The 26,222-nt window shown below is 34.2% G+C and overlaps 1 long non-coding RNA gene across 1 annotated transcript in view; it reads right to left on the bottom strand.

The window, feature by feature from the left end:
• LOC132014579 (uncharacterized) overlaps positions 1–24,596 on the bottom strand; it is a 30,998-nt gene extending 6,402 nt beyond the window's left edge. Inside the window, exon 1 of the long non-coding RNA XR_009403324.1 lies at positions 24,259–24,596. This is a non-coding gene — a long non-coding RNA (uncharacterized LOC132014579). The remainder of the gene's footprint in view (positions 1–24,258) is intronic.
• Positions 24,597–26,222: the final 1,626 nt, after the last annotated feature.

The following is a 26,222-nucleotide window of genomic DNA, read 5'->3' as shown; positions in this document are numbered from 1 at the left end:
TATTTCCATTACATTCTAAAACAATTACTAGCAATTATTTTCAAAGGATAAATAAAAATAAACATGAAGAGCACCTAGATATAAAGAAAATAATAATTATATTAAAAATGTATCTTGCTGAGGTAGAGCCCTATCATTATTTAAAATGTGGTAGGGTATACACCTATTACCCCAGAAGACCAACTAAAGATACAAAATTATTTTTATATTCATAATACTTTTTACCTTCATTTAATTTTACTTAAAAGATTTACTTATAGGGGTGCCTGGGTGGCTCAGTAGGTTAAACCTCTGCCTTCAGCTCAGGTCATGATCTCAGGATCCTGGGATCAAAGCCTGTATGGGACTTTCTCCTGGGCAGGGAGCCTGCTTGCCCCCTCTCTCTGCCTGCCTCTCTGCCTACTTATGATCTCTCCCTCTTTCTCTATCAAATAAATAAATAAAATCTTAAAAAAAAAGTTTTACTTATATAATCAAACTCCAAGCTCTGTCCAAGAGTCAGTAACAATTCAGTTTTATTTGTTTCAACTTCTACTTCTGAATGTTATACCACTGTAATTGTTTGTTGATTAATTTGAATCAATGACATACTTTAAGTAGTTTGAACACTTGTATATCCTGAAGGGACTCTGAATTATGTAGCTAGGAAGAGCTGTAGAGTTAAAATTTTGATGTCAAGTGCCTGTTATTTTATTCTAGTTCTTTGAGCACTGTTAATCCATGTATGATATATTTGACAAATGTCAATTAACAAGAATGTTCAATTAACCAAAAGACGCAATTTTCTGATTATTTTTGGATAAATGGGTGCTTACTAAAATTCCTACAATAACTGCCATAAATGTAACTTTTATTATTTATATACCCATGTCTAATGAAAATGAAAGATCTCTGACCCAGAATTCTCTCTGTTTTGTTGAATAATGTACTTTTTCCTGATCTGTGTATCTTGAAAGTTAAAATAGAGAGTTCAATATAGATTTTTATAGCATAATTTCTTCATTAATTAGTAATGCTTTGCGATATAAAATATATTGAGCTGCATGCATGCATATTGTCTAGATTATTAAACTGTTGTCTTTCATGAGAGAGAAGTTGCCCTTCATTTGCAAGAAGACAATAGTTCACACCTCTTGCTTCTTTCATCATTCTCAGGACCAGCCTAATCATGCCAGTGTCACAGGGCCAGCTTGCAAAGCCCACTACAAGGTGTTCTGAGGGCCAGCTCTGCAGGGTCTCTTCCAGGGTCTGATAATCCTGCATATTTCCTTTGTTCTTACAGACCTTCCAGCAGTTGTTTCCTCCAGTTTTTAATCACTTTGGTAATCTAGTTTTTATTTTTTTGTGCTTTAAGTTCCCCAACACCTATGTACTAATTTCCTCTATATTTTTTTCTCTGTTAAAATGCTTTATAGGATATTCTTTGTTTTAACTAGAGACACTATGTAGATGGCTATACTTCTCTATTATTAAAAAAAAATCCTCTTTAAAAATAAATTTGTTTTATATTCTGTAGTGGAATTAGCACTAAAAACCATATGAAGCATGAAATTCTAGGAAAATATCTATTGTGGGGACTAAAATGAGTTTAATTGTATATATTATTTGTAAAGAAGTCTTAATATCAATTTAATTAGTGATCATCCAAATGAAGCCTCACCACCGTTACTGTTATGCTCTTTTATCAATCTTTAGTCATGTTAAGAAGTGAGGAATTTCTAAGCCATCAGTTTCCTTTTTCTGATCTCACCTCCCGCTCTTTCATTTTCATCTTATGAGCTGAATTTGCCATATTTGCTAACTCCTTTCTCCTGGTCACCCTTTATTCAGTTGACTTCCAAGATAGCACACATGTATCTTTACTCTAGCTGCCTCTTCCTATTTTCTCTTTTCTGGTTTCTCCTCGTCTAACCTAACTTCTATGATTTCTTCTTTCTCCCTTTTTAAAATCCACTCTACTTTGTATTTATTAATTTATTTTAGTGTCTACTCATCCCTTTGGAAAACTCATCTAGTCTCAAATAAATTATACACTAATCATTTGCTGGTGTCAATGTTTGGTTTTTTGTGATCTTCCTAAGCTAATTTTCTAAAGTGTAGCCCTTTCTTGTATTCTTGTATCATCATTCATATCGCTGCTCGTACTTACAAATGTGAACCAAGGATCATCCATTTGGCTTTTAATGTGAAGCTGTGTGTGTGTGTGTGTGCGTGTGTGTGTGTGTGTGTGTGCGGCTTCTTGCCTGCAATCCTCTAGCACTTTAGGACTTTATCTGGGTCTTTAGTTCTCACAGTTGTCTGACATCAGCCAGAATCAGGACTGTTGGGCCTCCTCAGCTGTTTTCTGGCCAAGCTCAGGGACCTACACATACATGTGGCCTCCTTTCCCTAAGAACGCTGGAGCTTTTTTAAAACCCCTAAGGAACACCTGATTCATCATATCCTCGTGTATGATTTTTTTTTTATATCAGTCTCTTTTATTACAACTAGTTTTGCCACCTCTGGTAGTTGTAATTTGAACAACTGCTACACGTAGCTTTTGACAAATGTCCTACAGTTAAAGCTTTTTCAACCAAAAAAAAAAAAAAAAAAAAAAAAAAGGCAGGTCAAATAATGACAAGCCTGGCAAGTGGGATGGTCCCAAGGACCTAACAGGTATGCTAAATAATGAAAGCTCACTAATAATGAGGCTTTTTGAAGAGGTTTTAAGTCCATTCTGCCCACTTCACTGGCTCTTCTACTGTTGTTTTTGAGTTACTGTGATTCAGTGGGGGTTTTGGGGGGGTTGGGGGGACAACATACAACGGAGATGAGTTTGGTAAAAGGGTAAATTAAGTTGCCACAAAGTTCACCATTCTTACACAGACTCAGACACTAAACACACACACACACACACACACACACACACACACACACACACAAAACAATGCTCATTAGATGATTGCAAATATTTGTTAATTCCCAGAGTTCAAAAAAACAATAATTTTGACCATTTTTTTGACATAAAACAACAGATTTTTTTTTAATCTCAGATTTCTGTAGACTTGAATTTCAAAATTGAAGTGTCAACAGGACCATGTTCTTTCCAGTGACTATAAGGAAGAATTCTTCTTTGCCTCTTTGTAATTGCCTCTGAGAGTTGCTGGCAGCACTTAGAGTTCTTGGCTTGTAGCTGTGTCCCTTCAATCTTTGTCATCCCCAGGGTGCCTGGGTGGCTCACAGTGAAACATCTGCCTTCAGCTCAGGTCATGATCCCGGGATGCTGGGATCAAGCCCCGCATTAGGCTCCCTGCTCAGTGTAGAGCCTGCTTCTCCCTCTCCCTCTGCCTGCAGCTCCCCTTGCTTGTGTGTGTGCTTACTCTCTCTCTGTGTGTCAAATAAATAAATAAAAATCTTAAAAAAAAATTTAAAAATCTTTGTCATCCTCAGTGTCACATAGCCTTATTCTGTGTGTCTCCTCTGTGTCCTTAAAAGACAGCCATTCATATTGGCATATTGGATTAGGGCTAAACCTGATCCAGTATGACCTCATCTTAATCACATCTGCAAAGACCCTATTGCTAACTAATGTCGAATTCACTGTTTCTGGGGGTTAAGACTTCAACATAAATTTGGAGGGGACTTCATTAAATCTTCTATTCTCTTTTTAATGATTAGCAGGAACTGCATTTGTGACAGCCTTTTTTCTTAAATGCACAATATGTTGTATTTTTATAAATCATTTAGCTGAAAGTACTATCTGATTTCAATTGTGGTTTCTTCTTTAGCTAATTGGTTTCCTGAGATGTATTAAGTTGTAAACACTTTGCAATTTTCTGGTTATCTTTCGGTGACTTTCTAGTTCATTTCTCTGTGATCACAGGTCATACTGTGATATTTCGACATTTGAAATTTGTTGAGACTTGTTTTATGGCCCAACATATGGTCAGTTTGCTAAATGTTGCATGTTCATTTAGAGTATGAGTTCTGCAGTTGTTGAGCCTATATTCTACTTATGTGTTGATTGGGTCAATCTTGTTTCATATGTAGTTTAAATCTTCTATATCTCTGCTAATTTTTGTGTTTACTTGTTCTGCCAGTTACTATGAGAGTAGTCTTAAAATCTTCAACTATGTTTTATGAAATTGCCTATTTTTTTAGTTCTTTCAGTTTTTGCTATAGTCAGGGCTATGTCATTAGGACACATGAACATTTCTGTTACTGAGGACTGGATTTTCAGAAGTCCTTCTTCCAGCCATTCTAAAAGTCCCATCTTCCAGACTTCATTTTGGTTTCTTAAAATAATGACATGATTGAAGTCTCAGGATACCAAGAGACTTTAGATGCCAAGGATTGATACTGTTCCTTCTTTCCTTATTTCATTCGAAATTAAGCATTAGATAGAAATTTTCCACATTGCTTCATGAGTTCTGGTAAAAGTGGCACAATATATTCAATGACTTCAAGGTGATGGCTCATGTGGTGATGGTGTTTGGGCATCAAGGAGCTTTCCTTTAGTTTATTTAAAGATAAATGTAAATGATTGGATACCTGTTTCACTCAAGGAAATTTCATTTATTATGTGTTTCTGTGGAAGAAACTGTGGGCTTTTGATTACATCTGGTTACATCTCTTTCACATTTATTGAGACTCCAAATACAAGTTTCTCAGTACTCTTTTTAACATAGGACATGTTACCAGGAAAATCAGCCCAACAAATTTATTAAAAAATAGAATTATTTAATTAAAAAATAGTAGAATTACATTTATATCCTGGTATTGTTGCTAGACTCATTTCTAAAATGGGTACAGAGGTATTGGTATGACTTTCTAGGACTAATACACATTAGTCACAATCGGCTATTTCCAACTGTTTTTAATGAAAACTGGCCAGTATTTCCAATATGCTATGTTTAAATTTAAAGGTCCCTTTTTGGTCTAATACAGGGATTTTTTGGATGCTCTCTTGTTAGTCTAATAAGATGAAAATTCTCATAGAAATATAAAGTGGAACTAGGTATACATGCAGTGATAGATAAACAGAGATGCAGGCAACTATAACTTTGAGTCTGGTTAATGCTAAAGTAATATGTCTGTCAAGATTCATCCCATTCTGGGGATCCCTGCATGGCTCAGTCAGTTGAGCGTTTGCCTTCCACTTGGGTCATGGTCTTGGGGTTCTGGGATCAAGTCTCACATGGAGCTCCTTGCTCGGCAGGGGAGCCTGCCTCTCCTTCTCCCTCTGCCTTCTCCCTACTTGTGCTCTCTCTGTCTCTGTGTCTCTATAGCAAATAAATAAATAAAATCTTTAGCAAAAACAAAAAAACAAAACAAAACAAAAAACACAACCATATTCATCCAATTCTGATCACATGTTAAGTGGCTGCAAAGATACAGTTGTTAGTGCAGTATTTTCATTCTTCTAGGAAAAGTCTCTTGTCATAACTTCCTAAGACCACTGAGAGTTTCTTCTCTCACCCTTGGCTAACAAGACTAAGATTTCATAATCTTTCACCTAGATTATTGCAATATCTAACTTATTGGTCATCCTACATCCTGCTGTATATGGGACATTAAACTATTAAATGGGTGAATATGAATGACTGGAACATTTTTATGAATACATTTACCAGTAGTTTCCTTACCATTACCAAGAGTTTGTGACTGTGGACCACCTGGGTGGCTCGGTTAGTTGAGCAGCTGCCTTCGGCTCAGGTCATGATCCCAGAGTCCCAGAATCAAGTTCCACATTGGGCTCCCTGGTCAGTGGGGAGTCTGGTTCCCTCTCTGACCCTTTCCCCTCCCATGCACTTTCTCACTCACCTCCCCCTCTCTCCAAAAAAAAAAAAAAAAAAAGAGTTTGTGATTATATAATAGATACAATTCTTTTGTATGCTGAGTTGAAACTACTTTGCCTACTATACAATCATTTTTCCATAAATCACCTTTTTAAAAGCTGAGCATAAATGATATGGTATTAAAATGCCCTCTGAGGCTTTTCCTAATATCCAGATTATAATCCAAGCCACTTCCCATGATTATAAAACCCTTTATCATCCAGCCTTTAACCACATAGCCTGTGACTTTCTTCCTCATTTGTTCTGCCAAATTTGCCTTTCCTGTAGTCTCCGAGCATAATGAGGAGAGTCAATATGTGCCCTTGCCTTTACTGCTTCTTTTGATGGAGCATTCCAACAGCTTTATGTGATTTATTACCTTACCCCATTTAGGTCCCTGCTTAAATGTCACTTTTTCTGGAGGGTTTTCCCAGCCACCCTACCTAACATAGCAGGTAGTGATCTTTGTAAGAAGAAAATGAATGAAACTGGGTGCTGTGATAAGGATTGACTTAGTCTGTGAGAAGGTTGCTGCTTGGTTAGGAATTAAGGTGATATTTAAGCTGAGAACTGGATGACAAGGAGGAGTCAGCTTTGTCATGATAATTTATAGATACTGTAAAGAAAAGAATAGACTGCAAAATAAGTTATTGCCTTAGACTCTGACATCAGTGAGCTTTTCTCATGAAGTTAATTCTGTCTAAAATGTTCCTCTTGTAGGCTTGTCCGTGTCTTACTCATCTTTCAAAATCCAACTTACATGTCATCTCTTATCTGAAGCCTTCTGTTCCCCTTCCTTTTTCTGAAAGGTGTATTCTTCCCTGTGCTCCCTATGCATCCATGGTCTACATTTCATTGTGGGTACAGTGTTCAGGTGGGTTATATACCTAATGAATTTAAGTGAAAAAAAAAAAAAAACATGGCGCCCTCATATAGGTTTTTAATGTAAAGATTCTAAGATACTTTCTTGGTCTCTTGGACTGCCTATATTCTAATTCACTTTCCAACCATGTGACAAAATATACCTAATGTAAGTTCCCTAATTTTCACTTTATATATCAGTTTATATTTTTAATCTAAGATAATATAAATGAATATGCTAACTAAAATATTAAATCTAAGATAGTTCCTGAAAGAAAAATTTCTGAGCTTTATGCTTATATGTTCACTGCTTCACACAATGTGCTATATTCAAATGTTTGTTCAGTTGGACATAACTGAACAAAGCTACCTTTCTTTTAACCAAAAGAATACAAAATTTCCATTAAATAGTTGCATATCTACATATGTGGGCTTTTTCTCAGAAAGCCAAATTTTATTTTTGAAAAATACTCTTCATATACTTGTTCAGATTTCTACTTGCTTTGAATCTAAATTCAATTAATCCTTACAAACTTCAATTCCATGAAGAATAGTTTTATATTTAATGCAGATGCTTTTCAATTTCAAATGTAAGACAAGTTTCTTAGTCTGTGATCAGTAGATTTGTAGAGATTGTGTTTCAGGACTTGTCAAAGCTTGTAATTACTTTAAATGTATTTCCAGTTTTCCTATGCTTTTAAAATATTGCTATTAAAAATTAAAAGTAAGCATTTATACATTTAGTTTTGAAATCCAAATAAAAATGTATTTGTAGACAAAATTAAAGTTATTTAAATTACTAATAAAATATTCCAGTTAAAACTGTGTGTTATAGGTTATGTGTGAACTCCCTCTCTCACCCCGACCCGAGACATTTGTTGTTGGGTAATTATTATTTCTTTATATTTATTTATTTATTGACACACACACACACACACACACACACACACACACCCCTTTCAACTTTTTGTCTTTTTGTGCTATATTTTAGAAAATTCCTTCAGAAATAATTTTCAGGTTACTAATATCCTTTTCTATCAAGCTATTGATATTTTTACTTGTTTTAAATTTTTCAACAATTGTATTTTTCAGATTTGCCCGGCTGGCTCAATCAGTAGAGTATGCGACTCAATCTCAAGGTTGTGAGTTCAAGTGCCATGTTCAGTGTGGAGTCTGCTCATTTCTAGCTATTTTTTTTCTTGTGGTTTATTATAAAATTTCACAGTTTCTTCCTTATCATCTTTAGTTCCATGTTTATACTTCCACATTTTTATTTCTTTAAACATAATTAGCCATGCTTTTCAAATTTTTTTTTCTGTAAATTTTGCCTTCTGAAATCTTCTCTTTACGTATTTTTCACTGGTTATTTTCTCTGCTACTTTCAATTCACCTGCCTTGTGTTGTTTTGTATGCTTATGGCTTCTAATTATGTATTGATTGTATTCTTTGTCCCTTTTTCTGAGGGGATTTTTTTTTTTTTTAATCTGGGGCTAAATTTGTTTCTGTTGTAAGGCCAGAGAGAGGGGAGAATCTCAAGCAGACTCAGTGCTGAGAACACAGCCCCATGTGGAGCACAGTCCCTCAGGCTCCATCTCCACCCCGAGACCATGACCTGAAATGAAACCAAGAGTCTAACGTTTAACCAACTGTGCCACCCAGGTGCCCCTAGATTTTTTTTTTTTTTAAGATTTTATCTATTTATTTGTCAGAGAGAGACCACAAGCACAGAGAAAGGCAAACAGAGAGGGAAGCAGGCTCCCCACTGAAGAAGAAGCTTGATACTGGACTTGATTCCAGGACACTGAGATCATAACCTGAGCCAAAAGCAGATGCTAAACTGACTGAGCCACCCAGGCATCCGGCCCCTAGATGTTTTTGAAAAAAATTAAAAAAAAATAACTCTTCCACTTTATGAGATGCAGACATTTGTCTTCTAAGTTAATTGGGTTTCTTACTACATTCAGCACAGTGTATAGAATCTAAGCTTTATATTTTGTTGTCCTTCTGGGTGCACAAAGAAGTTTCGTGGTTCAGGAATGTGGCAGAAACTTAACCACTGAAATGTAACTTTGTGCTCCCTTATATTGTTTATCCTTATTGAACTCAGAATATTTTTGGAAATGGATTTTTAGTGTGCTTCATCTCTTATCACAACTGTTTTTAATGTGAGAAACATCTAGTCAATGTATAAGCTCACTCTACATTATAAATGGTTGAGTGTTCATTTTAAGGTACCAGTAGTATAGTCATTTAAACTTCTTTATTATGAATGTTGATTATCAAGAAAATCATATATATGAGCTTTTCAACAGAAATCTGTCTAAGAAATAATATCCAAGGTTAAAATTATAATCTAAAATATGTAATTTAAGAAATAAAATATTGAAAAATATTTAATAGTTAAAATATAGTAGTGACTTTATTAAAATGAATTAGGTCATATTAAATAATTTATAAAATTCAAAAATAATTCATCAAGAACTAAGTAGTACTAGCTAACAATTGCTATAGACCTTGTATATATTATATTCTATATAAACATCCTCATCTAATAATCACAATATCCTTATGAGGAAGAGACCCTTATTATCCTTATATCACAGATAAAAGAATTAGGATACAAAGAGTTAAATATTATGTGAAAGTTCATACAGTTTTTATGTGGAAGCTACTAAAACTCAAGTCTGTTTTACTCCATAATCTGAACTTTTTTAACCACTACATTGTACTACAACTTTATATAAAAAACACTGTGGGAAACATTAAGGGTGATATATAAAAATATCAAGAAGGATATAATTTATTTGTTGAGATTATATTTCTGTATAACATATAATATTATATTTAGTTTGCTAGGATGTCATCATAAATACCACAGACTGTGGCATAAACAATTTTTTTTTCCTCACAATTCTGAAAGCTAGAAGTCAAAGATCAAGGTGACAGCAATGTTTATTTCCTCTGATGACTCTCACTTCATTTCATACATGCCATCTTCTCTTCGTCTTTACATGATCTTCCCTGTGTGTGTGTGTCTGTCCCCTAATTTCTTCTTCCTATAAGAGCACTAGTCATACTAGATTAAGCCCAATCTCAGGATCATATTTTAATTTAATTACCTCTTTAAGGACCTTATTTCTGAATACCATCACATTCTGAGATACTGATTTTAAAACTTCAAAATATGAATTATGAGGGTCACAAGTCATCCCATTAACTAGAAAGATGCATAGATAGATATGACCCCAAATATAACTCTATATAGAACTAGAAATATAGATATAACTCTGTCTGCATAGAATGCAATAAATAATATCTAAAAGTATTAAGATAAATGATTAATACTTGTACATGCAGTCCCTTCTTAAAAGGAATGCCTAATAATTTTAAAATGTGCTTTTAGGGGCAGCTTCCCAGAGGAGGTAGATTTGCACTGGACAGTAATAGAAGAGAGTGGCTCTGATGGGAAGGGAGGGACATCTGTGCTAGGAGGATCACTTGGATGAGACATTGAAATGGAAAAACAGGACTTGGATTCAGATGATGATTACAATGAATGCAGTGATTTAGCCTGTATAAAGAATTGGTTTTTGAAATGATGAGAGGGAAAGGCGATTTAGTACCAATTAATAGAGAGCTTGGATTCCAGACTATGGAATGTTTGTATTGTTATGGAGGAAAATAATTTCTTTTGCAGTTATTTGTTTGTATTTTTTTAACTGGTCTTACTGTACTCCCTTCTGCACCAAAAATTTACCCATTGTTCCTTCTAAGGCAAAATACTCCACAGACACATCATCAATCATATCACTGCCTGCCATCTCTGAAAAATTCTGACATTAGTTATATTTTCTATCTCTGTATTCTTCAATTTATTTTTTGTTGTTACTTCTTTCCCTTCCTCCTAAAATTCATTACTCAGTCTCCTCAGGATAAACTAATTTCCTTTGTCTTGACCTCAGTGTCTACAATTTTCCTTGCTATAAACTGTCTTATGTATAAACCAAGCATTTACTTTCCACTTTCTCATCTTTCTTTGACTCGTCCTCCTCCTGCACCTGACTTTCTTTTCCCACCATGCTATGAATATCAACCTTGCCAAAGCATCCACTTGTCATATTCCATGACATGTCTTCAGACATCACGTAACTCAATCTACCTTTTTCGCTCTACACTGTTGTTCAGTATAAACAAAGATGTGGGTTTGAAAAATACACATAGCTAAATTATTTTGATAAAATTTCATAATCTTTAGCATTCTGAATATAGTAGTTGTATTTAAATGGGAAGAAAGTAAAATTATGATATGTACAGGGTGTATCACAATGTGTAGCTTGGAATGCACAATAAATCAGCATAGCTCATATTATCTTAAGAGCATTGTATTTTCCCCATTGTCCCTAATTTGGATCTTTTAATTCACCTTAATTTTTAAAAAAATAACATATAATGTATCATTTATTTCAGGGATACAGGTCTGTGATTTATCAGTCTGACACAATTCACAGGTCATACCCTTCCCAGTGTCTATTACCCAGCCATTCCATTCCTCTCACCCCTCTCCATTCCAGCAACCTTCAGTTTGTTTCCTGAGGTTAAGAGTCTCTTACTGCTTGTCTCCCTCTCCGGTTTTATCCTATTTCACATTTTCCTCTCTTCCCCCATAATCATCTGCCTTGTTTGTCAAATTAACGTATCAGCCTGATTATAATCATAGTCTTTCTCTGATTGATTTATTTTGCTTAGCATAATACCCTCTAGTTCCATACCTGTCACTGCAAATGGCAAGAAATCATTTTTGATGGCTGTGTAATATATACATTATGTATACATTTTATAATATGATACATACATTATATAATAATATATAATATATGATGTATATTATATATAATTGTATAATTTTAACATAATTATATAATGTATATAATATATTATTATATAATGTATGTATTATATGTATGTATTATAGAATGTATATAATATATATAATATACATGCACACACACAATGGAATATATATATATACACATACACACACACACACACCATTTCTTTATCCGTTCATCTGCCAATGGACATCTAAGTTCTTTCCATAGTTTGGCTACTGTAGACCTTGCTGCTATAAACATTGGGGTACATGTGCCCCTTTAGGTCACTACATCTGTATCTTTGGGGTAAATATGTAGTAGTGCAATTGCTGGGTCATAGGGTAGCTCTATTTTCAACTTTTTCAGGAACCTCCATACTATTTTCCAGAGTGGATGCACCAGCTTGCATTCCCACCAGTAGTAGAGGAGGGTTCCCCTTTCTCCCCATCCTTGGCAACACCTGCCATTTCCTTACTTGTTAATTTTAGCCATTTGACTGCTGCAAAGTGTGGTATCTCATTGAGGTTTTGATTTTTATTTCCCTGATGTCAAGTGATGTTGAGCACTTTTTCATGTGCCTGTTGACCATTTGGATGTCTTCTTTGCAGAAATGTCTATTCATGAAAGGACCCAAATAAATAAAATCATGAATGAAAAAGGAGAGATCACAGCCAACACCAAAGAAATACAAACAATTATAAAAACATATTATGAACAACTCTGCCAACAATTATGCCAACAAATTAGACAATCTGGAAATAATGGATGAAATTTCTGGAGACTATAAACTACCATAACTGAACCATGAAGAAATAGAGAACCTGAATAGACCCATAACCAGCAAGGAAATTGAAGCAGTAATCAAAAATCTCCCAGCAAACAAGAGCCTAGGACCAGATGGCTTCTCACAGGATTTATACCAAACATTTAAAGAAGAATGAATACTTACTTTGTCTGAAACTGTTCCAAAAAATAGAAATGGATGGAAAACTTCCAAACTAATTTTATGAGGCCAGCATTACCTTGATACCAAAGCCAGAAAAAAGACCCCATCAAGAAAGAGAATTACAGATCAATATTCCTGATGAACATGGATGCAAAAATTCTCACCAAAATATTAGCTAATAGGATACAACAGTTACATTAAAAAGATTATTCACCATGACCAAGTGAGATTTATTTCTGAGTTGCAAGGTTGGTTCAACATCCAAAAATTAAACAATGTCATACACTACATTAATAAAAGAAAGAGCAAGAACCATATGATACTTCCAACAGATGCAGAAAAAGCATTTGACAAAGTACAGCATCCTTTCTTGATTAAATCTCTTCACAGTACAGGGATAAATGGAATATACCTCAATATTATAAAAGCCATCTGTGAAAAACCCACAGTGAATATCATTTTCAATGGGGAAAAAATGAGAGCTTTTCCCCTAAGGTCAGGAACATGGGTGGTGGAGGTGGGTGATGTCCACTATCTCCACTGTTATTCAACATAGTAGTGGAATTAATGCACCTTAATTTGTCTTCCAGTTCCAGACATAAGGGTTTCTCCTTATCCTGTGTTAATGATTTTGAGTAACTTGAGTATGGAAGGAAGGTTTTCTTATAAGATGATCAAGTAATATGGAATACTAAGACACAAAATCTTACCATGTTAATGCCATCCCAAATTAGGTGGAAATTGGGTTGTAAAATCTTGAGGGAAAGTTGTTATTATTATTTTTATGCTTCTTTAATTCCATAGAGAAGCTGCCATAATAAATTGTATGAGAGCTGCTGTGCTGGGTTCTGACAGGCCAGTCACTTGAAATGGTCTCAGGGAGTCTTCTAGGACACTGGCTGGTGCTCTTTAGGCAAGAATTCCTAAAGATGGGGCCCAACATCTAAACCTCATCTATTAAGATCTTTTTCTTCTACCCTTTTATTTTCTTTCCTGATAAAACCCCCTACCTATGTCCTTACTCAATAAATTTTCATCTAATTGTTTTTATTTATATGCTGGAGACTGATTATCTATTGGAAAGAGAAAAGACAACTACTATAAGGGTTGGATGAAATTTCTTCTGTTCCCTAAATTCCATTTAGCCTAATCTCCTTTTAGCTATTTCAGGTCTAGGGACGCTAGAACATTTTCTTAATCCATGTGCTATGATCCTTTTTCCTTTCCAAGGATATTTATATATACTGTTATGTGTATTTAAATGATCTGACCTCTGTCATCTTTTACATGCCAGCTCAATCTATGCTTCCTTATCAATAGTTTGTCTAATTTTTCTCATAAAAGAACATTTTCTTATTTGTTATAAACTTCTTTTTATGGAACTGATCATAGTTGTAATTTTATTTCTATTCCTGTTATTAGTATTCTCCAAGTTTCATAAAAACAGGTTCTTTATCCATTTTAACTTCTTTAGGATCCTAAATCCAAGGCCCAACATGCCACAATAAAATGGTTCTAAAGGAAAGAATAAGCCCCAGTCCTTAACAACATAAGAGCTCTTTATCCTAATGAAAGGAGAGTTTGTGTTTATTGAAACACAATAGATAGTGTATCCTTCTAGAGACTGACTGAAATGATTTCATTCTGTCTTTGAATTATCTGGAAGGACAAATTGACCATGTTCATGAATGGATCAAATGTCTTATTTTCTAAAACAAATATTTTTTAAAACTGCATTCTCTCTCTCTCTCTCTCTCTTTCATCTCTCTCCTTTCTATGATTTGGTATACAAGTAAACAAAATAATCCCCCTTTCCATGAGATTTATTTCGTTGTACCTTTTTTTTTTTTGATAGTCACTCCTTTCCTCTTCCCACCTTGCTAACTATTCTATACCAAACTTTTCTTTTACTTATATTTTAACAAAATTATTTGGATTGTTTTATAAAATGTCAATATAATCAGATATCTATTTTCAATCTTCTTCTGGTTTCAGTTATCTTTAATATTTGTATCTATTCTTGTTTATATTAATAATTAGTAACTTTCTACATAATAAATCTGTAGTTACATATACATGAGTGCACACAAACATATGATTTGGTTATTTTTTATTTTTTTATATATTATTACAAGATTTTTATTTATTTATTTGACTGAGAGAGATCACAAGTAGGCAGAGAGGCAGGCAGGGTGGGGGGAAGCAGCCTCCCTTCTGAGCAGAGAGTCTGATGTGGGGCTTGATCCCAGGACCCTGAGATCATGACCTGAGCCAAAGGCAGAGGCTTAACCCACTGAACAGGTGCCCCAGAACTTAATATTTTAGAGAAAAAGAAGGAATAGTTATTTGTTTCTTGTTGATATTTAGGAAGGTAGAGTCAATCATTTTCCAAATGTGATATGCCTTCTTAGTACTTTTGGTCTCCTTGATATCACTGTAAGAATGTAAAATGGGCAAGACCAAAATGACTCCCCCACTGGCGGAGAGGGGCAGGAGATGTAGTGGCACAAGCCCAGTTTTGATGAATATATTTTGAAAAACATTTTAAAAGGCTTAGTACTTGCTATTTCTCAGCAGAATAATCCATCTCTCATGACAAACTGTATTGTGATAGGTGAATATTTGGGACAGTAAAATCTTCAGATAGGACCTTAACTCTCAACTCTGAAGTATTATACATATAAACATCTGATAATCTTATGTAGAATCTACAGATTTTGGTAACTTGGGATCAGTAACATCCCGCAGAGCTATCTGATTCTTACACACTGGCAGTAAGATAAGAGATTCATATGTGCTCACCAGGTTGAGCGTCAGAAGATTATACAAAGATAAATATTATCAATAATATATTTTATTCCTAGAACATTTAGAAAGAAAACATTCCAGGAAAACAGTAGTACAGATAAAAATAGATAAATCTGTGAAAAACAAGGAAATGATGGGTCTCCTCTTAACTTCCTCTCCTGTACTTCTCTACACTGCAATCAAAATGATGTTTTCAAAATTTAAATTTACTGAGTCAAGCCCTCATTACAAAAAAAAAAAAAAAAAAAAAAAAAAAAGTGAAAAGAAGGACAAGGGTGTCTGGGTGGTTCAATTGGTTAAGTTGCTGCCTTTAGATCAGGTCATGATCCCAGGGTTCTAGGATCAGGCCCTGCATTGGGCTCCCTGCTCAGTGGGGAGCCTGATTCTTTTGATCTCTCTCCCCGCCCCTTGCCCCTCCCACCTGTGTTCTTTCTTGCTATTTCTTTCTCTCTCGAATGAATAAAATCTTTGAGAGAGAGACAGACAGGAAAAAAAAAGACAAGACTTTCAGTTTCCCATTTCTCTCTGGATAAAATATGCAGTTTTAACATAGCAGGTTTGCCATTGATGCATGGTCTAGTCTCTGGCTTTCTCTCAACGTATACCTGCCATTACTCCCAGCTTTGTAATTAGTATGCCATCCCAACTGACTTCTCAGATCACAGGTCCTCACATTTGCTATTCTTGATGTTTGTTTCATTTTGTACCCCATTTACATTGTTAACGTGTATGCATTTTGGTATAGAAGTGATTTCTCGGGGTAAACTTAGATCTAGATCTTCTGTTTTGTACTTCATTAGTGTCATTTTTGTGCCCTACTATGAATTCTGTGAGTGAACATATTTTTATTATAACATTTATTTAGTATGAGTTTTTGGCACTGAAAGTAATGATTACTGAAAAGAGGAGAGTCTTTATTTGCTCATTATTCTATTTCCACCAAGCACTTTTAATTGGCTAATAAATGTTGGCTTTGTGAGTGAATAGGCTTTAACAGTCTTTAATTTGAAAAAACAAGAGAAAGAAATATTGGCCCAGAAAAATTTGATTTAAGGCCCCTGTGTCTTAAGCTGGAAGACAATAAATCATTGTTTGTTTTTTAATTAAGTAATCTTTTCACATATTTTTCAATAAAAGTATGATTCAAATTATGTAGTGTTACTTATGATTTTTAGTGTGCAATATAGGAGGATTAATAATAATAGTATCAATGTGAATCTTCAATTTAAAAGTTGCTGAGAAACTGAGTTTTTGTACCTATAGTTCTTATATTTCAGTTTCAAGGTCAACTCTATAAGTTAACTATATGACAAAATGCTAAGAAGCAGTAGTCTTTGGGTTTATAGGTAATGGATAAAACTAAAGTGACTCTGTTCCAAGAAATGCAATTATTTTATGTCATAACATGTTCAGAAGTCCATGAATGTAATGGTTTTTTTTTCTCTCTTTCATCCTACCTACAGAATATTCCTCAGCTAAATGAACTCAGGTTCTTGTTTTTCATGAGTCCCAGTAGTACTGTCACAGAAGATGCTACCTTCAGTCAAAATGTCAATACCTGGCAAATGCATTTGGTTAATTCTATGACATTACTTTTCAGCAATGTCACCTTATAGGGACTACTTCTTGAAATGACATAAAAATCAATGCATTTCATAAAATTTGTAAGAACTAAAGATGTAATATATGATAATGTTAAAATACACACAGCACCTTTAAGGAATGGATATTTTGACATAATTAACTTTCTGTAATCAGGCACATTTACCGTTAAATTACCAACCTGTTCTCTATTTTTTTTAATTGAACATGTTTAATCTTTTCCCATGTGTGATTCTATATTATGGAAATAAGAGAATTACTAAAAATTTATCCTTTCAAAGCCAGGCATTTCCAAATATTTTCAGGTAAATCCAATATAAGATCATATTTAAACTTGTGACTGCTTCCTAGACCAAATGTCATGGAGAAGCCAAGATAGTATAATAACAACTCAGAGTGATCTTAATACTAAAAAAAAAAATACTACTTCCTCATATCAGGGAGATCATATGATAGTTGTCTTTCTCTGCTTGACTTATTTCGCTAAGCATGATAAACCTGGTGATTCACAGACCTGTACCCCTGGGGATAAAAATATATGTTTATAAAAAAAAAAAAAAAAAGCACTCTGCTTAAAAAAAAAAAAATACTAAATCAATAATTGGAAAAAATTTTGTGAATTCATTTGTGCATGAATAATAGCATACCCTTGATGAGTAAAATCTTAATAAATTAAGGGAATTCATTCAGGACAGGACCTCTGTGTTCCATAAGGGAAACACCATATTAGAATATTAAGCAACACTTTGGTTGTTTGTTTTAATCACATGATCTATCAATGAAGTCTGGAAATTAAGAATGGAAACAAATTATTTTCTTGTACCCATTACCAATTGGCATCTAAATGAACATACACTCATACAAAGTTTTGAAAATCTACCTAAATCTAGGAAATACAGTGTGATTCTTATTGTCCCAGAAAATACCATTAAGATCAAAGGTCCTGTAATGATGGGCTTTTATTCTTTATTCAAGTAAGTGCTCCTGGAGACACACTTAAGACCTACCCATTCAAGTAAACAAAGGGGAGCAGAACTCAATAGTGAGAGAGAAAAGTGAGTTCATTATATTAGACAGAGATACCCATAAGCATACCAGGAAGATTTTTCAACAAGGATACTGAATGCCTTAGTGAAAAGAATTATTGAGATCTAAATATGTTTATTGCAAGTGAGCAAATTGTACCTTATTGTTTCTAGTAAAAAATGATATGAAGAAACTACATCAGCCTTGTTAAATTTTGAAAATAGAAATAGTTTTTACTCTTTATCTACACACACACACACACACACACACACCCCACATTCGGATACAAAAGTACTATAAGTAAGAGATAGCTTATCTCTTGTGATTTTTAAATTTTGTTTCTTCTGAAAGTTTAACCACTAGGTTAGGTCTTACAAGTGCTCACAATTATTGCTTTGTGTGCAGTAGGCATAAGATTTATCAAATAATCAAAATATTAAATATTTTAAGCAAATCAGAAATAATGACTGAAATTCAATTACTAAAAGGTATTTGCTACATTGAGCATTTAATACATTTTTTTTTTAATTTCCTTTAATCTGCATAGTGTCTGTAACAGACATTTTATCTCCATTGTAGAGATGAAGGAATTCCACCTCACATAGATCATATAACTTTCCTGAAGTCATAGGACTCCTAAGTGGTATAACAATTATTCAGACTCAAGTCCAATTTCAGAGTACCAGTGTTTTTTCTCCAACAAGTACTGCAGAGTGGAACAATTGTCATCAATAATAGTTAAATTTAAAACAAATATGTACATCTTTATTAAATGGGTTTTCTTGCTGACTTGCCTATTTATTTTTCAATTTATCCAATAAATATTCATTGAGCCTGTTTTCTAAAAGTTTTAGAGTATACAAGAAGAAGACATTAAAATGAATAAAAAATTACAATATGATGTAATTAATGAAGGAACATTGCAATAAAGGTATTGTGGAAGTTTTTAAATGAAATATTTAGTAAGAGTGTGAGATATGTGTCCTGTTTTGTGACAAAATGTATCACAAAAGTTTATATGAATGTCATTTTTGAAATGAGGAGCACCTAGAAATGATTCTGGATATGAAGATAAAAGGTCTAAAATTGGAAAAGCCTTAGAACTCTATTTGAGGAATTTGCATATTACAAAATTTATAGGGGCCAGAAGGATATTGACTTTGAAGAATTTTAGACAAGGAGTATCCAAAAATAGCTTCTTACTTAGCAGAGAAAGCCTAATATTGTATAAAGAATATCTTGGAAAAAGGAGATTAAATATGCTTTTTGCCTTCATGCAAATGAAAATTGATTCAAAGTAAGTACGAAAAAGAGAAGAGAGTAGGAAAGAGTAGCACTTATATGATAGTATCAAAAGAAATCTGCTTAGGAGGGAAATGAAGAAAAGGTTAAAGATAGAGCATTAACATTCCATTTTGGCTCAATCCATATATTATACATACAGCAGTATATCTAGTTAATTAGGCTGTTAATTTGATAAGCATGACTGACTGCAATTTATTTAGAACAAACTAATAATGATTTCACTTATTAAGGATGGTTTAAATGTATGCAGAGGAAAAGAAGCCCTTGAAAGAGATGTGAGTTCATATCAATCAGGGCCTCTAGTGGCAAAACACCTGTAAAAAGAACCCCCAAAAAACAAAACAAAATAACCGAAAACACAAGTAGAAAAATAGCTTTTAAGATGGGTAGTGCGTAGTTAGTAGAATTTATATGTGTACTGGACAGGTGACTCAGGAAATAGGGAGGGCCAAGAGAGGCTGGTCTCTAGAAACCTCTGGCAAAATCCATACTGCCAAGGCCACCCTTCCTGTGTAGGTGTCTTACTTATTCAAGTGTAAAGTGCAACTGGATTTTGAAGACTCCAGACAGAAAAAAGAATCACATTAATCACAAAAATCCCAGTAATATTTATATATCAATTACAAATTGAAATGGTGATATTTTAAATCTCTTGGTTTAAATAATATATCTTTTAAAATTAATTTTATGTTTCTTTTGTTTTAAGTTTTATTTATTATGTAAGTCATCTGCTCAGGCGCTCCTTTTTTATTGCTTTTAATATGTCTATTAGAAATGTTAAAATTAGATACATGGCTTACCTTTGTGTCTTGCATCATATTTTTACTGGATAGCATCATTCTAGAAGACTAGTTGGGGTCTTGTGTGTGAGGAGTATGGGTGTGTGTGTGTGTGTGTGTGTGTGTGTGTGTGTAGGAAAGAAGAGGAATTGGGATAAAACGGACAGTAGTACTGAGCTATAGCGTTTAATTACTGTTTTTCCCCTCAAACCAACATCATTTTTACCATCCTAAACCCTGATTCTGCTTGTGGAAAGGTAAAAAGAGGGATAAAAATAGCATGGATGTTGGGGATAGCCCAGGGAAGAGGTCACTGAAAAGAGGTAAGTAAGAGGAAATAAAGAGAACAAAGTTGCATCTGGAAGAGGTAGGAAGGAACACTAACCAGCATACACCTTGGAAAACTTTTGGTGTTTGCTATTTGAGTGATTTATAGTTTTCTTAACACATTTCTTCATCAAATTCGACCTAAGAACGAAAGGAAATGGATGAAAAAGACAATGCCAACAGTATGGGAAAAAGATAAAGTTGTGGTTCATTTAAGTTTACTTTGTCTAGTAAAAAGAACATGGATTATTTTTACTGCCATATTGCACTCCAATGAATGTGTGAAAAGGAATTGAGGGCAGTGCACACAAAAAGGAGAAATTTCTAATCCTGTTACTTCTCATCAGCCTTGTAAAACGCTAACTAGGGGCGCCTGGGTGGCTCAGTGGGTTAAGCCGGGCCTTCGGCTCAGGTCATGATCTCAGGGTCCTGGGATCGAGTCCCGCATCGGGCTCTCTGCTCGGCAGGGAGCCTGCTTCCCTCTCTCTCTCTGCCTGCCTCTCCATCTACTTGTGATTTCTCTCTGTCAAGTAAATAAATAAAATCTTTAAAAAAAAAACAAAAACAAAACAAAACAAACAAACAAACAAAACGCTAACTAGTGTACTTAGTAAAAGAAAATGTTTTAACTGTTGTTTGCAAGAACATCCGATTTTTCAGGAGCAGGCAGAACATGAGCAAATGCTGACCTGCTGTTTCACACAATAGAATCCCGTTCTTGTTATGCCCATTAATCTAAGAATTGCTGAAGAAAGCAAACATTTTACAAGGGACAAAGCCTGTTTGAGCTTATAGTTTTGCCTTAAGCCAAAAAGGAAAGGAAAGCCCTTTCTCAACTTTCTAGCCATATGCGGTAGAAATCTTGCTAAAAGGGAAAATCTTCCTTAAGCAATTCCCTATAAAGAAATGTCATTATCTCCAGTAGCTCTTTTGATTATTCTGCATATCAATCCATCAGCCAGATTTCTAGGAGCAGTTTCAGAGATGACTGTTAATGCCAGTAGCAATTATAAAGAAAATTGATCCTGTAAAAGCAACAGTTTGATATTCATTCCAACAAATGGCCTATTCCACAAATAATACCAGAACCTTTCCACAGCAGACATAAAGCAAGATGATTGCCTGGCCCAGGTGATTGAACCATCATCAGCATAAAACACAGGACTGATATTTTAAAGAGATATGATAAGAATTATTTAATAGACATAGATACTGATTAGTTTTAAAGATTAATAAGAAAACTGTTTGCTGTCTGAAATATTTTCATTATAAATTTCAAAGCAGCTGAAGACTAGATTTCATTTCTTCTAGTGTCGTGACTACCTGGTTTCTATTTGTCATCAAACAGAGATGAAGAAGAAGCTAATTTCAGGCCTTTAAGTGGTACCATTTAAATAGGAAGACTGTAAACAACGCACAGACATGTAATTCCTTGTGGTTTAAGTATTTGTTGAATTGCAGCACCGTCAGAGACGGCCTTGTATGTATTGAGCTGAACGTATGGAGCAGGCTTTACTATTCCCTATCACATGGGAAGCTACACAAGTCTTGTCTTCTCTTCTCCCTGTCCTCTTCCTCCTTCCCTTTTGTCCTTTCTATGTGTATCTTTAAGTATTTTTCCAGTTTTATTGAGATATAATTGACCATCACTGTCTTAGTTTAAGGTCTTACTCTGAGGCAGTGAATATGGTGGATATAAATAACCTACAGTCTCCACATGTAAAACTCATGATCTCAACCCTTATCTGAATAGTCTGAGATAAAGGGCCTTAGAATATCAAAGGGTTTTAATAGCTTCCATGGCAAACATGTGTTTTTCTGAATTAATAGTAGTTCCTTTAATTTAGCTTTCTGTGACTAGTTCAACCAAGCTCAATGCCTGTGGATTTAATTATATTCCCATAGGAATCCAGGCAGCCAACTTTAAGCATTTTTTACACACAACACTCATGTAAAAAGCAAACCCATGAGGCCAGAGCAAATAATGGGGCTTTGTACAGACAAATAATAATGGAATAATACTCAATTTCCGCAATGCCTACCACATGCTTTGCACTCTGCTAAGTTTTGATGTAACTCATGTCAAAGTCTTAAAACCAAAGAGCAAGTTCTCCTATTTGCCATGTTTATAGATGATCAAACGGAGGTTCATATATAAAGCATCTATCTGACTTTGTATAGATGCTCTTTTCCTTTCACAACTGTGCATCTCATTATAGGCACTGGATAAGACACTGATGAGAGGGAAATGAATAAATGAATGAAGGAAAGGGTGTAGAAATGGAATGTTATTATCCAATTTTCATATATATCTGGTAGTTTAAAAATTACACATCTAATACTTCAGTTAAAATAATATATATCAACTTTATATCTTATAACATTCACTTCAGTAGTTTTAACTAAACCAACTATAATAATGTTTTTATAAAATAAGTTTATTCAATGATTTTAAAAAGTAGAATATTAGCCTCCTCAAATAAATTAAATACCATGGTTTAAACGTTGCTCTTACATGGTGAGAAATTACAAGAATATAAACAGGAAAAAAAGTTTGTTTGTTTGTTTGTTTTCCTGGATTCCTACCTTCGCTTATCATGAGTCATGGTAAACATTTTTTTTTTTTAATATCACAAGGTTATCTTTTCCAACATAAACAGAAAGTATTAAGAATATTTTAGGTTTTATTAAAATTTTACTAATTATATGTTATGTATGTTTTGAAGTATATTTTATTGGAAACACTTGCATTCAAAGTCATAGTTACAGCACCAAAGTTAAAGTATGTAGAATATTGGCGCATGTCTAAATACTCTAGTATAGGCAAGAAAAAAACAAGAGCACTCTTTTTTTTTTTTCATATACTCTAAAATTTCCTCTTATATCTGAGGATAAATATAATGTCCTGGATTCTGATTTTTAACCTTTCTGATAAATATTGTTAATTTTAATCAAGAGTTATCCTTCTAATATTGAGGGCGGGTTGTACGTTGATTTTTAATCACTTAGTAATTTGGGTTTGGAGAATATAGTTCATTTGGGCTTAGAGAATCTAATTTCATTTATGCCATATTCAGATTTCTATAAAATGAGCTGTCTTTTTACTGACAGAATGCCTAGCGCTGTTCAGGACAATTAGTACAAAATTGAGTGACTAAATTAGCCAATGTTATGATCCTAATATTATGAGCTGTAGGTTTCATTATTTGAAAGAGTTTTAACTAACTGCAGATATTTATTGTGCAGCTGGGTTTTATGAACACTTCCTGGCATAGTTAAGTGTGTAAGTCAGGATATTAGTAAACGTAGTTGGAGGAGGTTAACAATTTGTACTAATAAATTTGTCAATTGAAGTATTATTTATGTTTATATTGTCACTTTTTGTTAAAGGACATTTCATCAAATTATAAATATAGTTCAGCAGAGACATTTGAATTTAATAATTTAAAATTAATTTAATCACCTTCAATTTAAGGTTAAAACAGTAGTCAAAAAAATAAACAGAATTTGTTCTTTCCTGATTTCTACTCTTCACTACTATTTGGTTTTATACTATAGTGTTTATATACCTAAGATTTCTAATTTTTATTAAATCTTCTAATCAGCTCATTGCTAAAAAAAACTTCTAAAATTTTTCCATATTCCCAAAGTATGAGTTTCAATTGATGAATAAAGAAATATATTGCAATGGGTTTAACCATTTTTTGGGCAAGGTTTCATAACCCTATAATTTCTTCATAAGTACAGATTTCCCTCATTTCCAGAAGCACATCAATACATATTTAAAACATAAATCTGGCTGTTTACTCATCTGTCCACATTTGAACTTTATGTAATCAATGAAGAAAATATAATGAAATATAAGTAATTTTTGAGACTCAATTATTTGATGGTTTTATTATAAAATATAAACTTACCTTCAAAAGTGATATGAAATGGGGTGCCTGGGTGGCTCAGTGGGTTAAAGCCTCTGCTTTTGGCTCAGGTCATGATCCCTGGGTCCTGGGATCGAGCCCCACGTCTGGCTCTCTGATCAGCAGAGAGGCTGCTTCCTCCTCTCTCTCTGCCTGCCTCTCTGCCTACTTGTGATCTCTGTCAAATAAATAAATAAAATCTTTTAAAAAATGATATGAAATGATAGTAGAAAAAAACAAATAAAAGATCTTTGAGAACAGAGACTTCCCAAAGACCTGAGAGAACAGATGTACAGTCAGCATCACTGTGTGAGTATCAGTACTCAAGAGGTACATGCAGTAGATTTCTCCACTCCCTGCTGCTCTTGTGAGAACAAATCTCAAAATGCATTCCACAGAGATTTCACAAGTTAATAGCCCATGCAAAGTATTTTTGGAGAAAACAGGAGGGGGGCAGAATAATAACGGAAGAAGTCATAGTACCTGGGTAACAACTAGAACCTCTGCTTAAAAGGATACTGGATTCAGTCAAATAATTGTGCATATTTGGTCAATGACCCTTTTATGTGAACATACAAATATCGTAATGATGTTTTGGAGAACCTTTGCCAACGCTTTGTAACAATTAATACCAAATTGGTTTTGCTCATTATTCAGTGGGTAGGTCATGGCTCTGCTAGGCTCAGTTTAAAGATTAGCTCGCTTGCTCAGTTAAAGGCTTTGTGTCAGAGAGCGGTCTACTTTATTTGCTCATTCTCTTGAAGCAGTGGCTTCCTGGAGCATATCCTTCTCAAAGTGAAAGGCAAAAAGGCAAGAGTGAAAACCAGACAATCAGAGCACATTTATCCCTAAACTGACTATGCTTGCTAATACTCCATTGGCTAAAGTAAGTCTTACTTTTACATCCAAACTCATTGTAGTCAAGTTCACTCACCTGACAGAAGGCAGCCATAAGAAAGATGAGAAGCAAAGGATCGATTTTAAGCAAGCAATACAATTCTGCCCTCTTGGTCACAATGGTTTATTTCCCTTCTATTTGAAAAATACATTTGTTATTTTCCCAAATCACCGGGAAATCCCCCCCACCCATCATGGCAATACCCACTTATGGGGATGTAGTAAGGATAAGTGAGAATAAATGTAAAACAGCCAGCACACAGCCTCAGAAGTTGCACTCTGTCACTAATAAATTAGTCATATGAATGCTAAACATATTTAATTTTGTTGTAGTGTTAATACAATTAAGCATTTTTCTCTACTTTTTTAATCTGAGGCATTATCACTATGCTATATTAGGGAATATTTTATGTAAATATTCCAATAGTCCAATAATATGCTTACTTTTTATTTATAAACACTACTTGTGACTTGTAACTTTTTGAATGAGGGGAAAAAGAGAATTTAATCAAGAGAGTTAGACAGATGTCTTACGACTTAACTTTTAAATGGAATTGATGCCCAGGGAATGCAAAATCCCTGCAAATACAGTAAGCGAAATTTGACTGTAAAATGAATCTTATCCACGCATTGTACTCTAAAGCGATAAAACACAGACAACGATCCCCAGCAAATATAAACTTAGATGTATATACAGTCAAAGAGAATCTACTTCATGAATTAACAGACATAATAGAACTGCTGGAAATGAACAAAGAATACATGAAGCACAATTAGCAATAAACAATTGGTAATATTGCCTAGTTTTAAAAAATGGTTTCGTTTTCACATCCCATACAATATTTGAAAATGCTATTTGATTCTTTGGTTGTGCCCTAATCAACTAGCTTTCAAGTGATTAAAATTATTCCCCCCCCACCTTTCCTTTCTTTTCTTCTTCCCAGCTGCCAGATGGGGATGTGTGCATTGGTCTCCACCACATCATCAACATCTCTGCTTAAATTCTAGTGAGCTCTGAGTGCTCCATTACCCATTGCATTCTGCCCCATTTGATCCAGGCGCATTTGCCA

Source organism: Mustela nigripes, chromosome 1 (assembly GCF_022355385.1).
Source record: "Mustela nigripes isolate SB6536 chromosome 1, MUSNIG.SB6536, whole genome shotgun sequence".
Taxonomy (NCBI): domain Eukaryota; kingdom Metazoa; phylum Chordata; class Mammalia; order Carnivora; family Mustelidae; genus Mustela; species Mustela nigripes.
The sequence above is the reverse complement of the archived record's forward strand: the minus strand, read 5'-3'. Positions and strand labels throughout refer to the sequence as shown.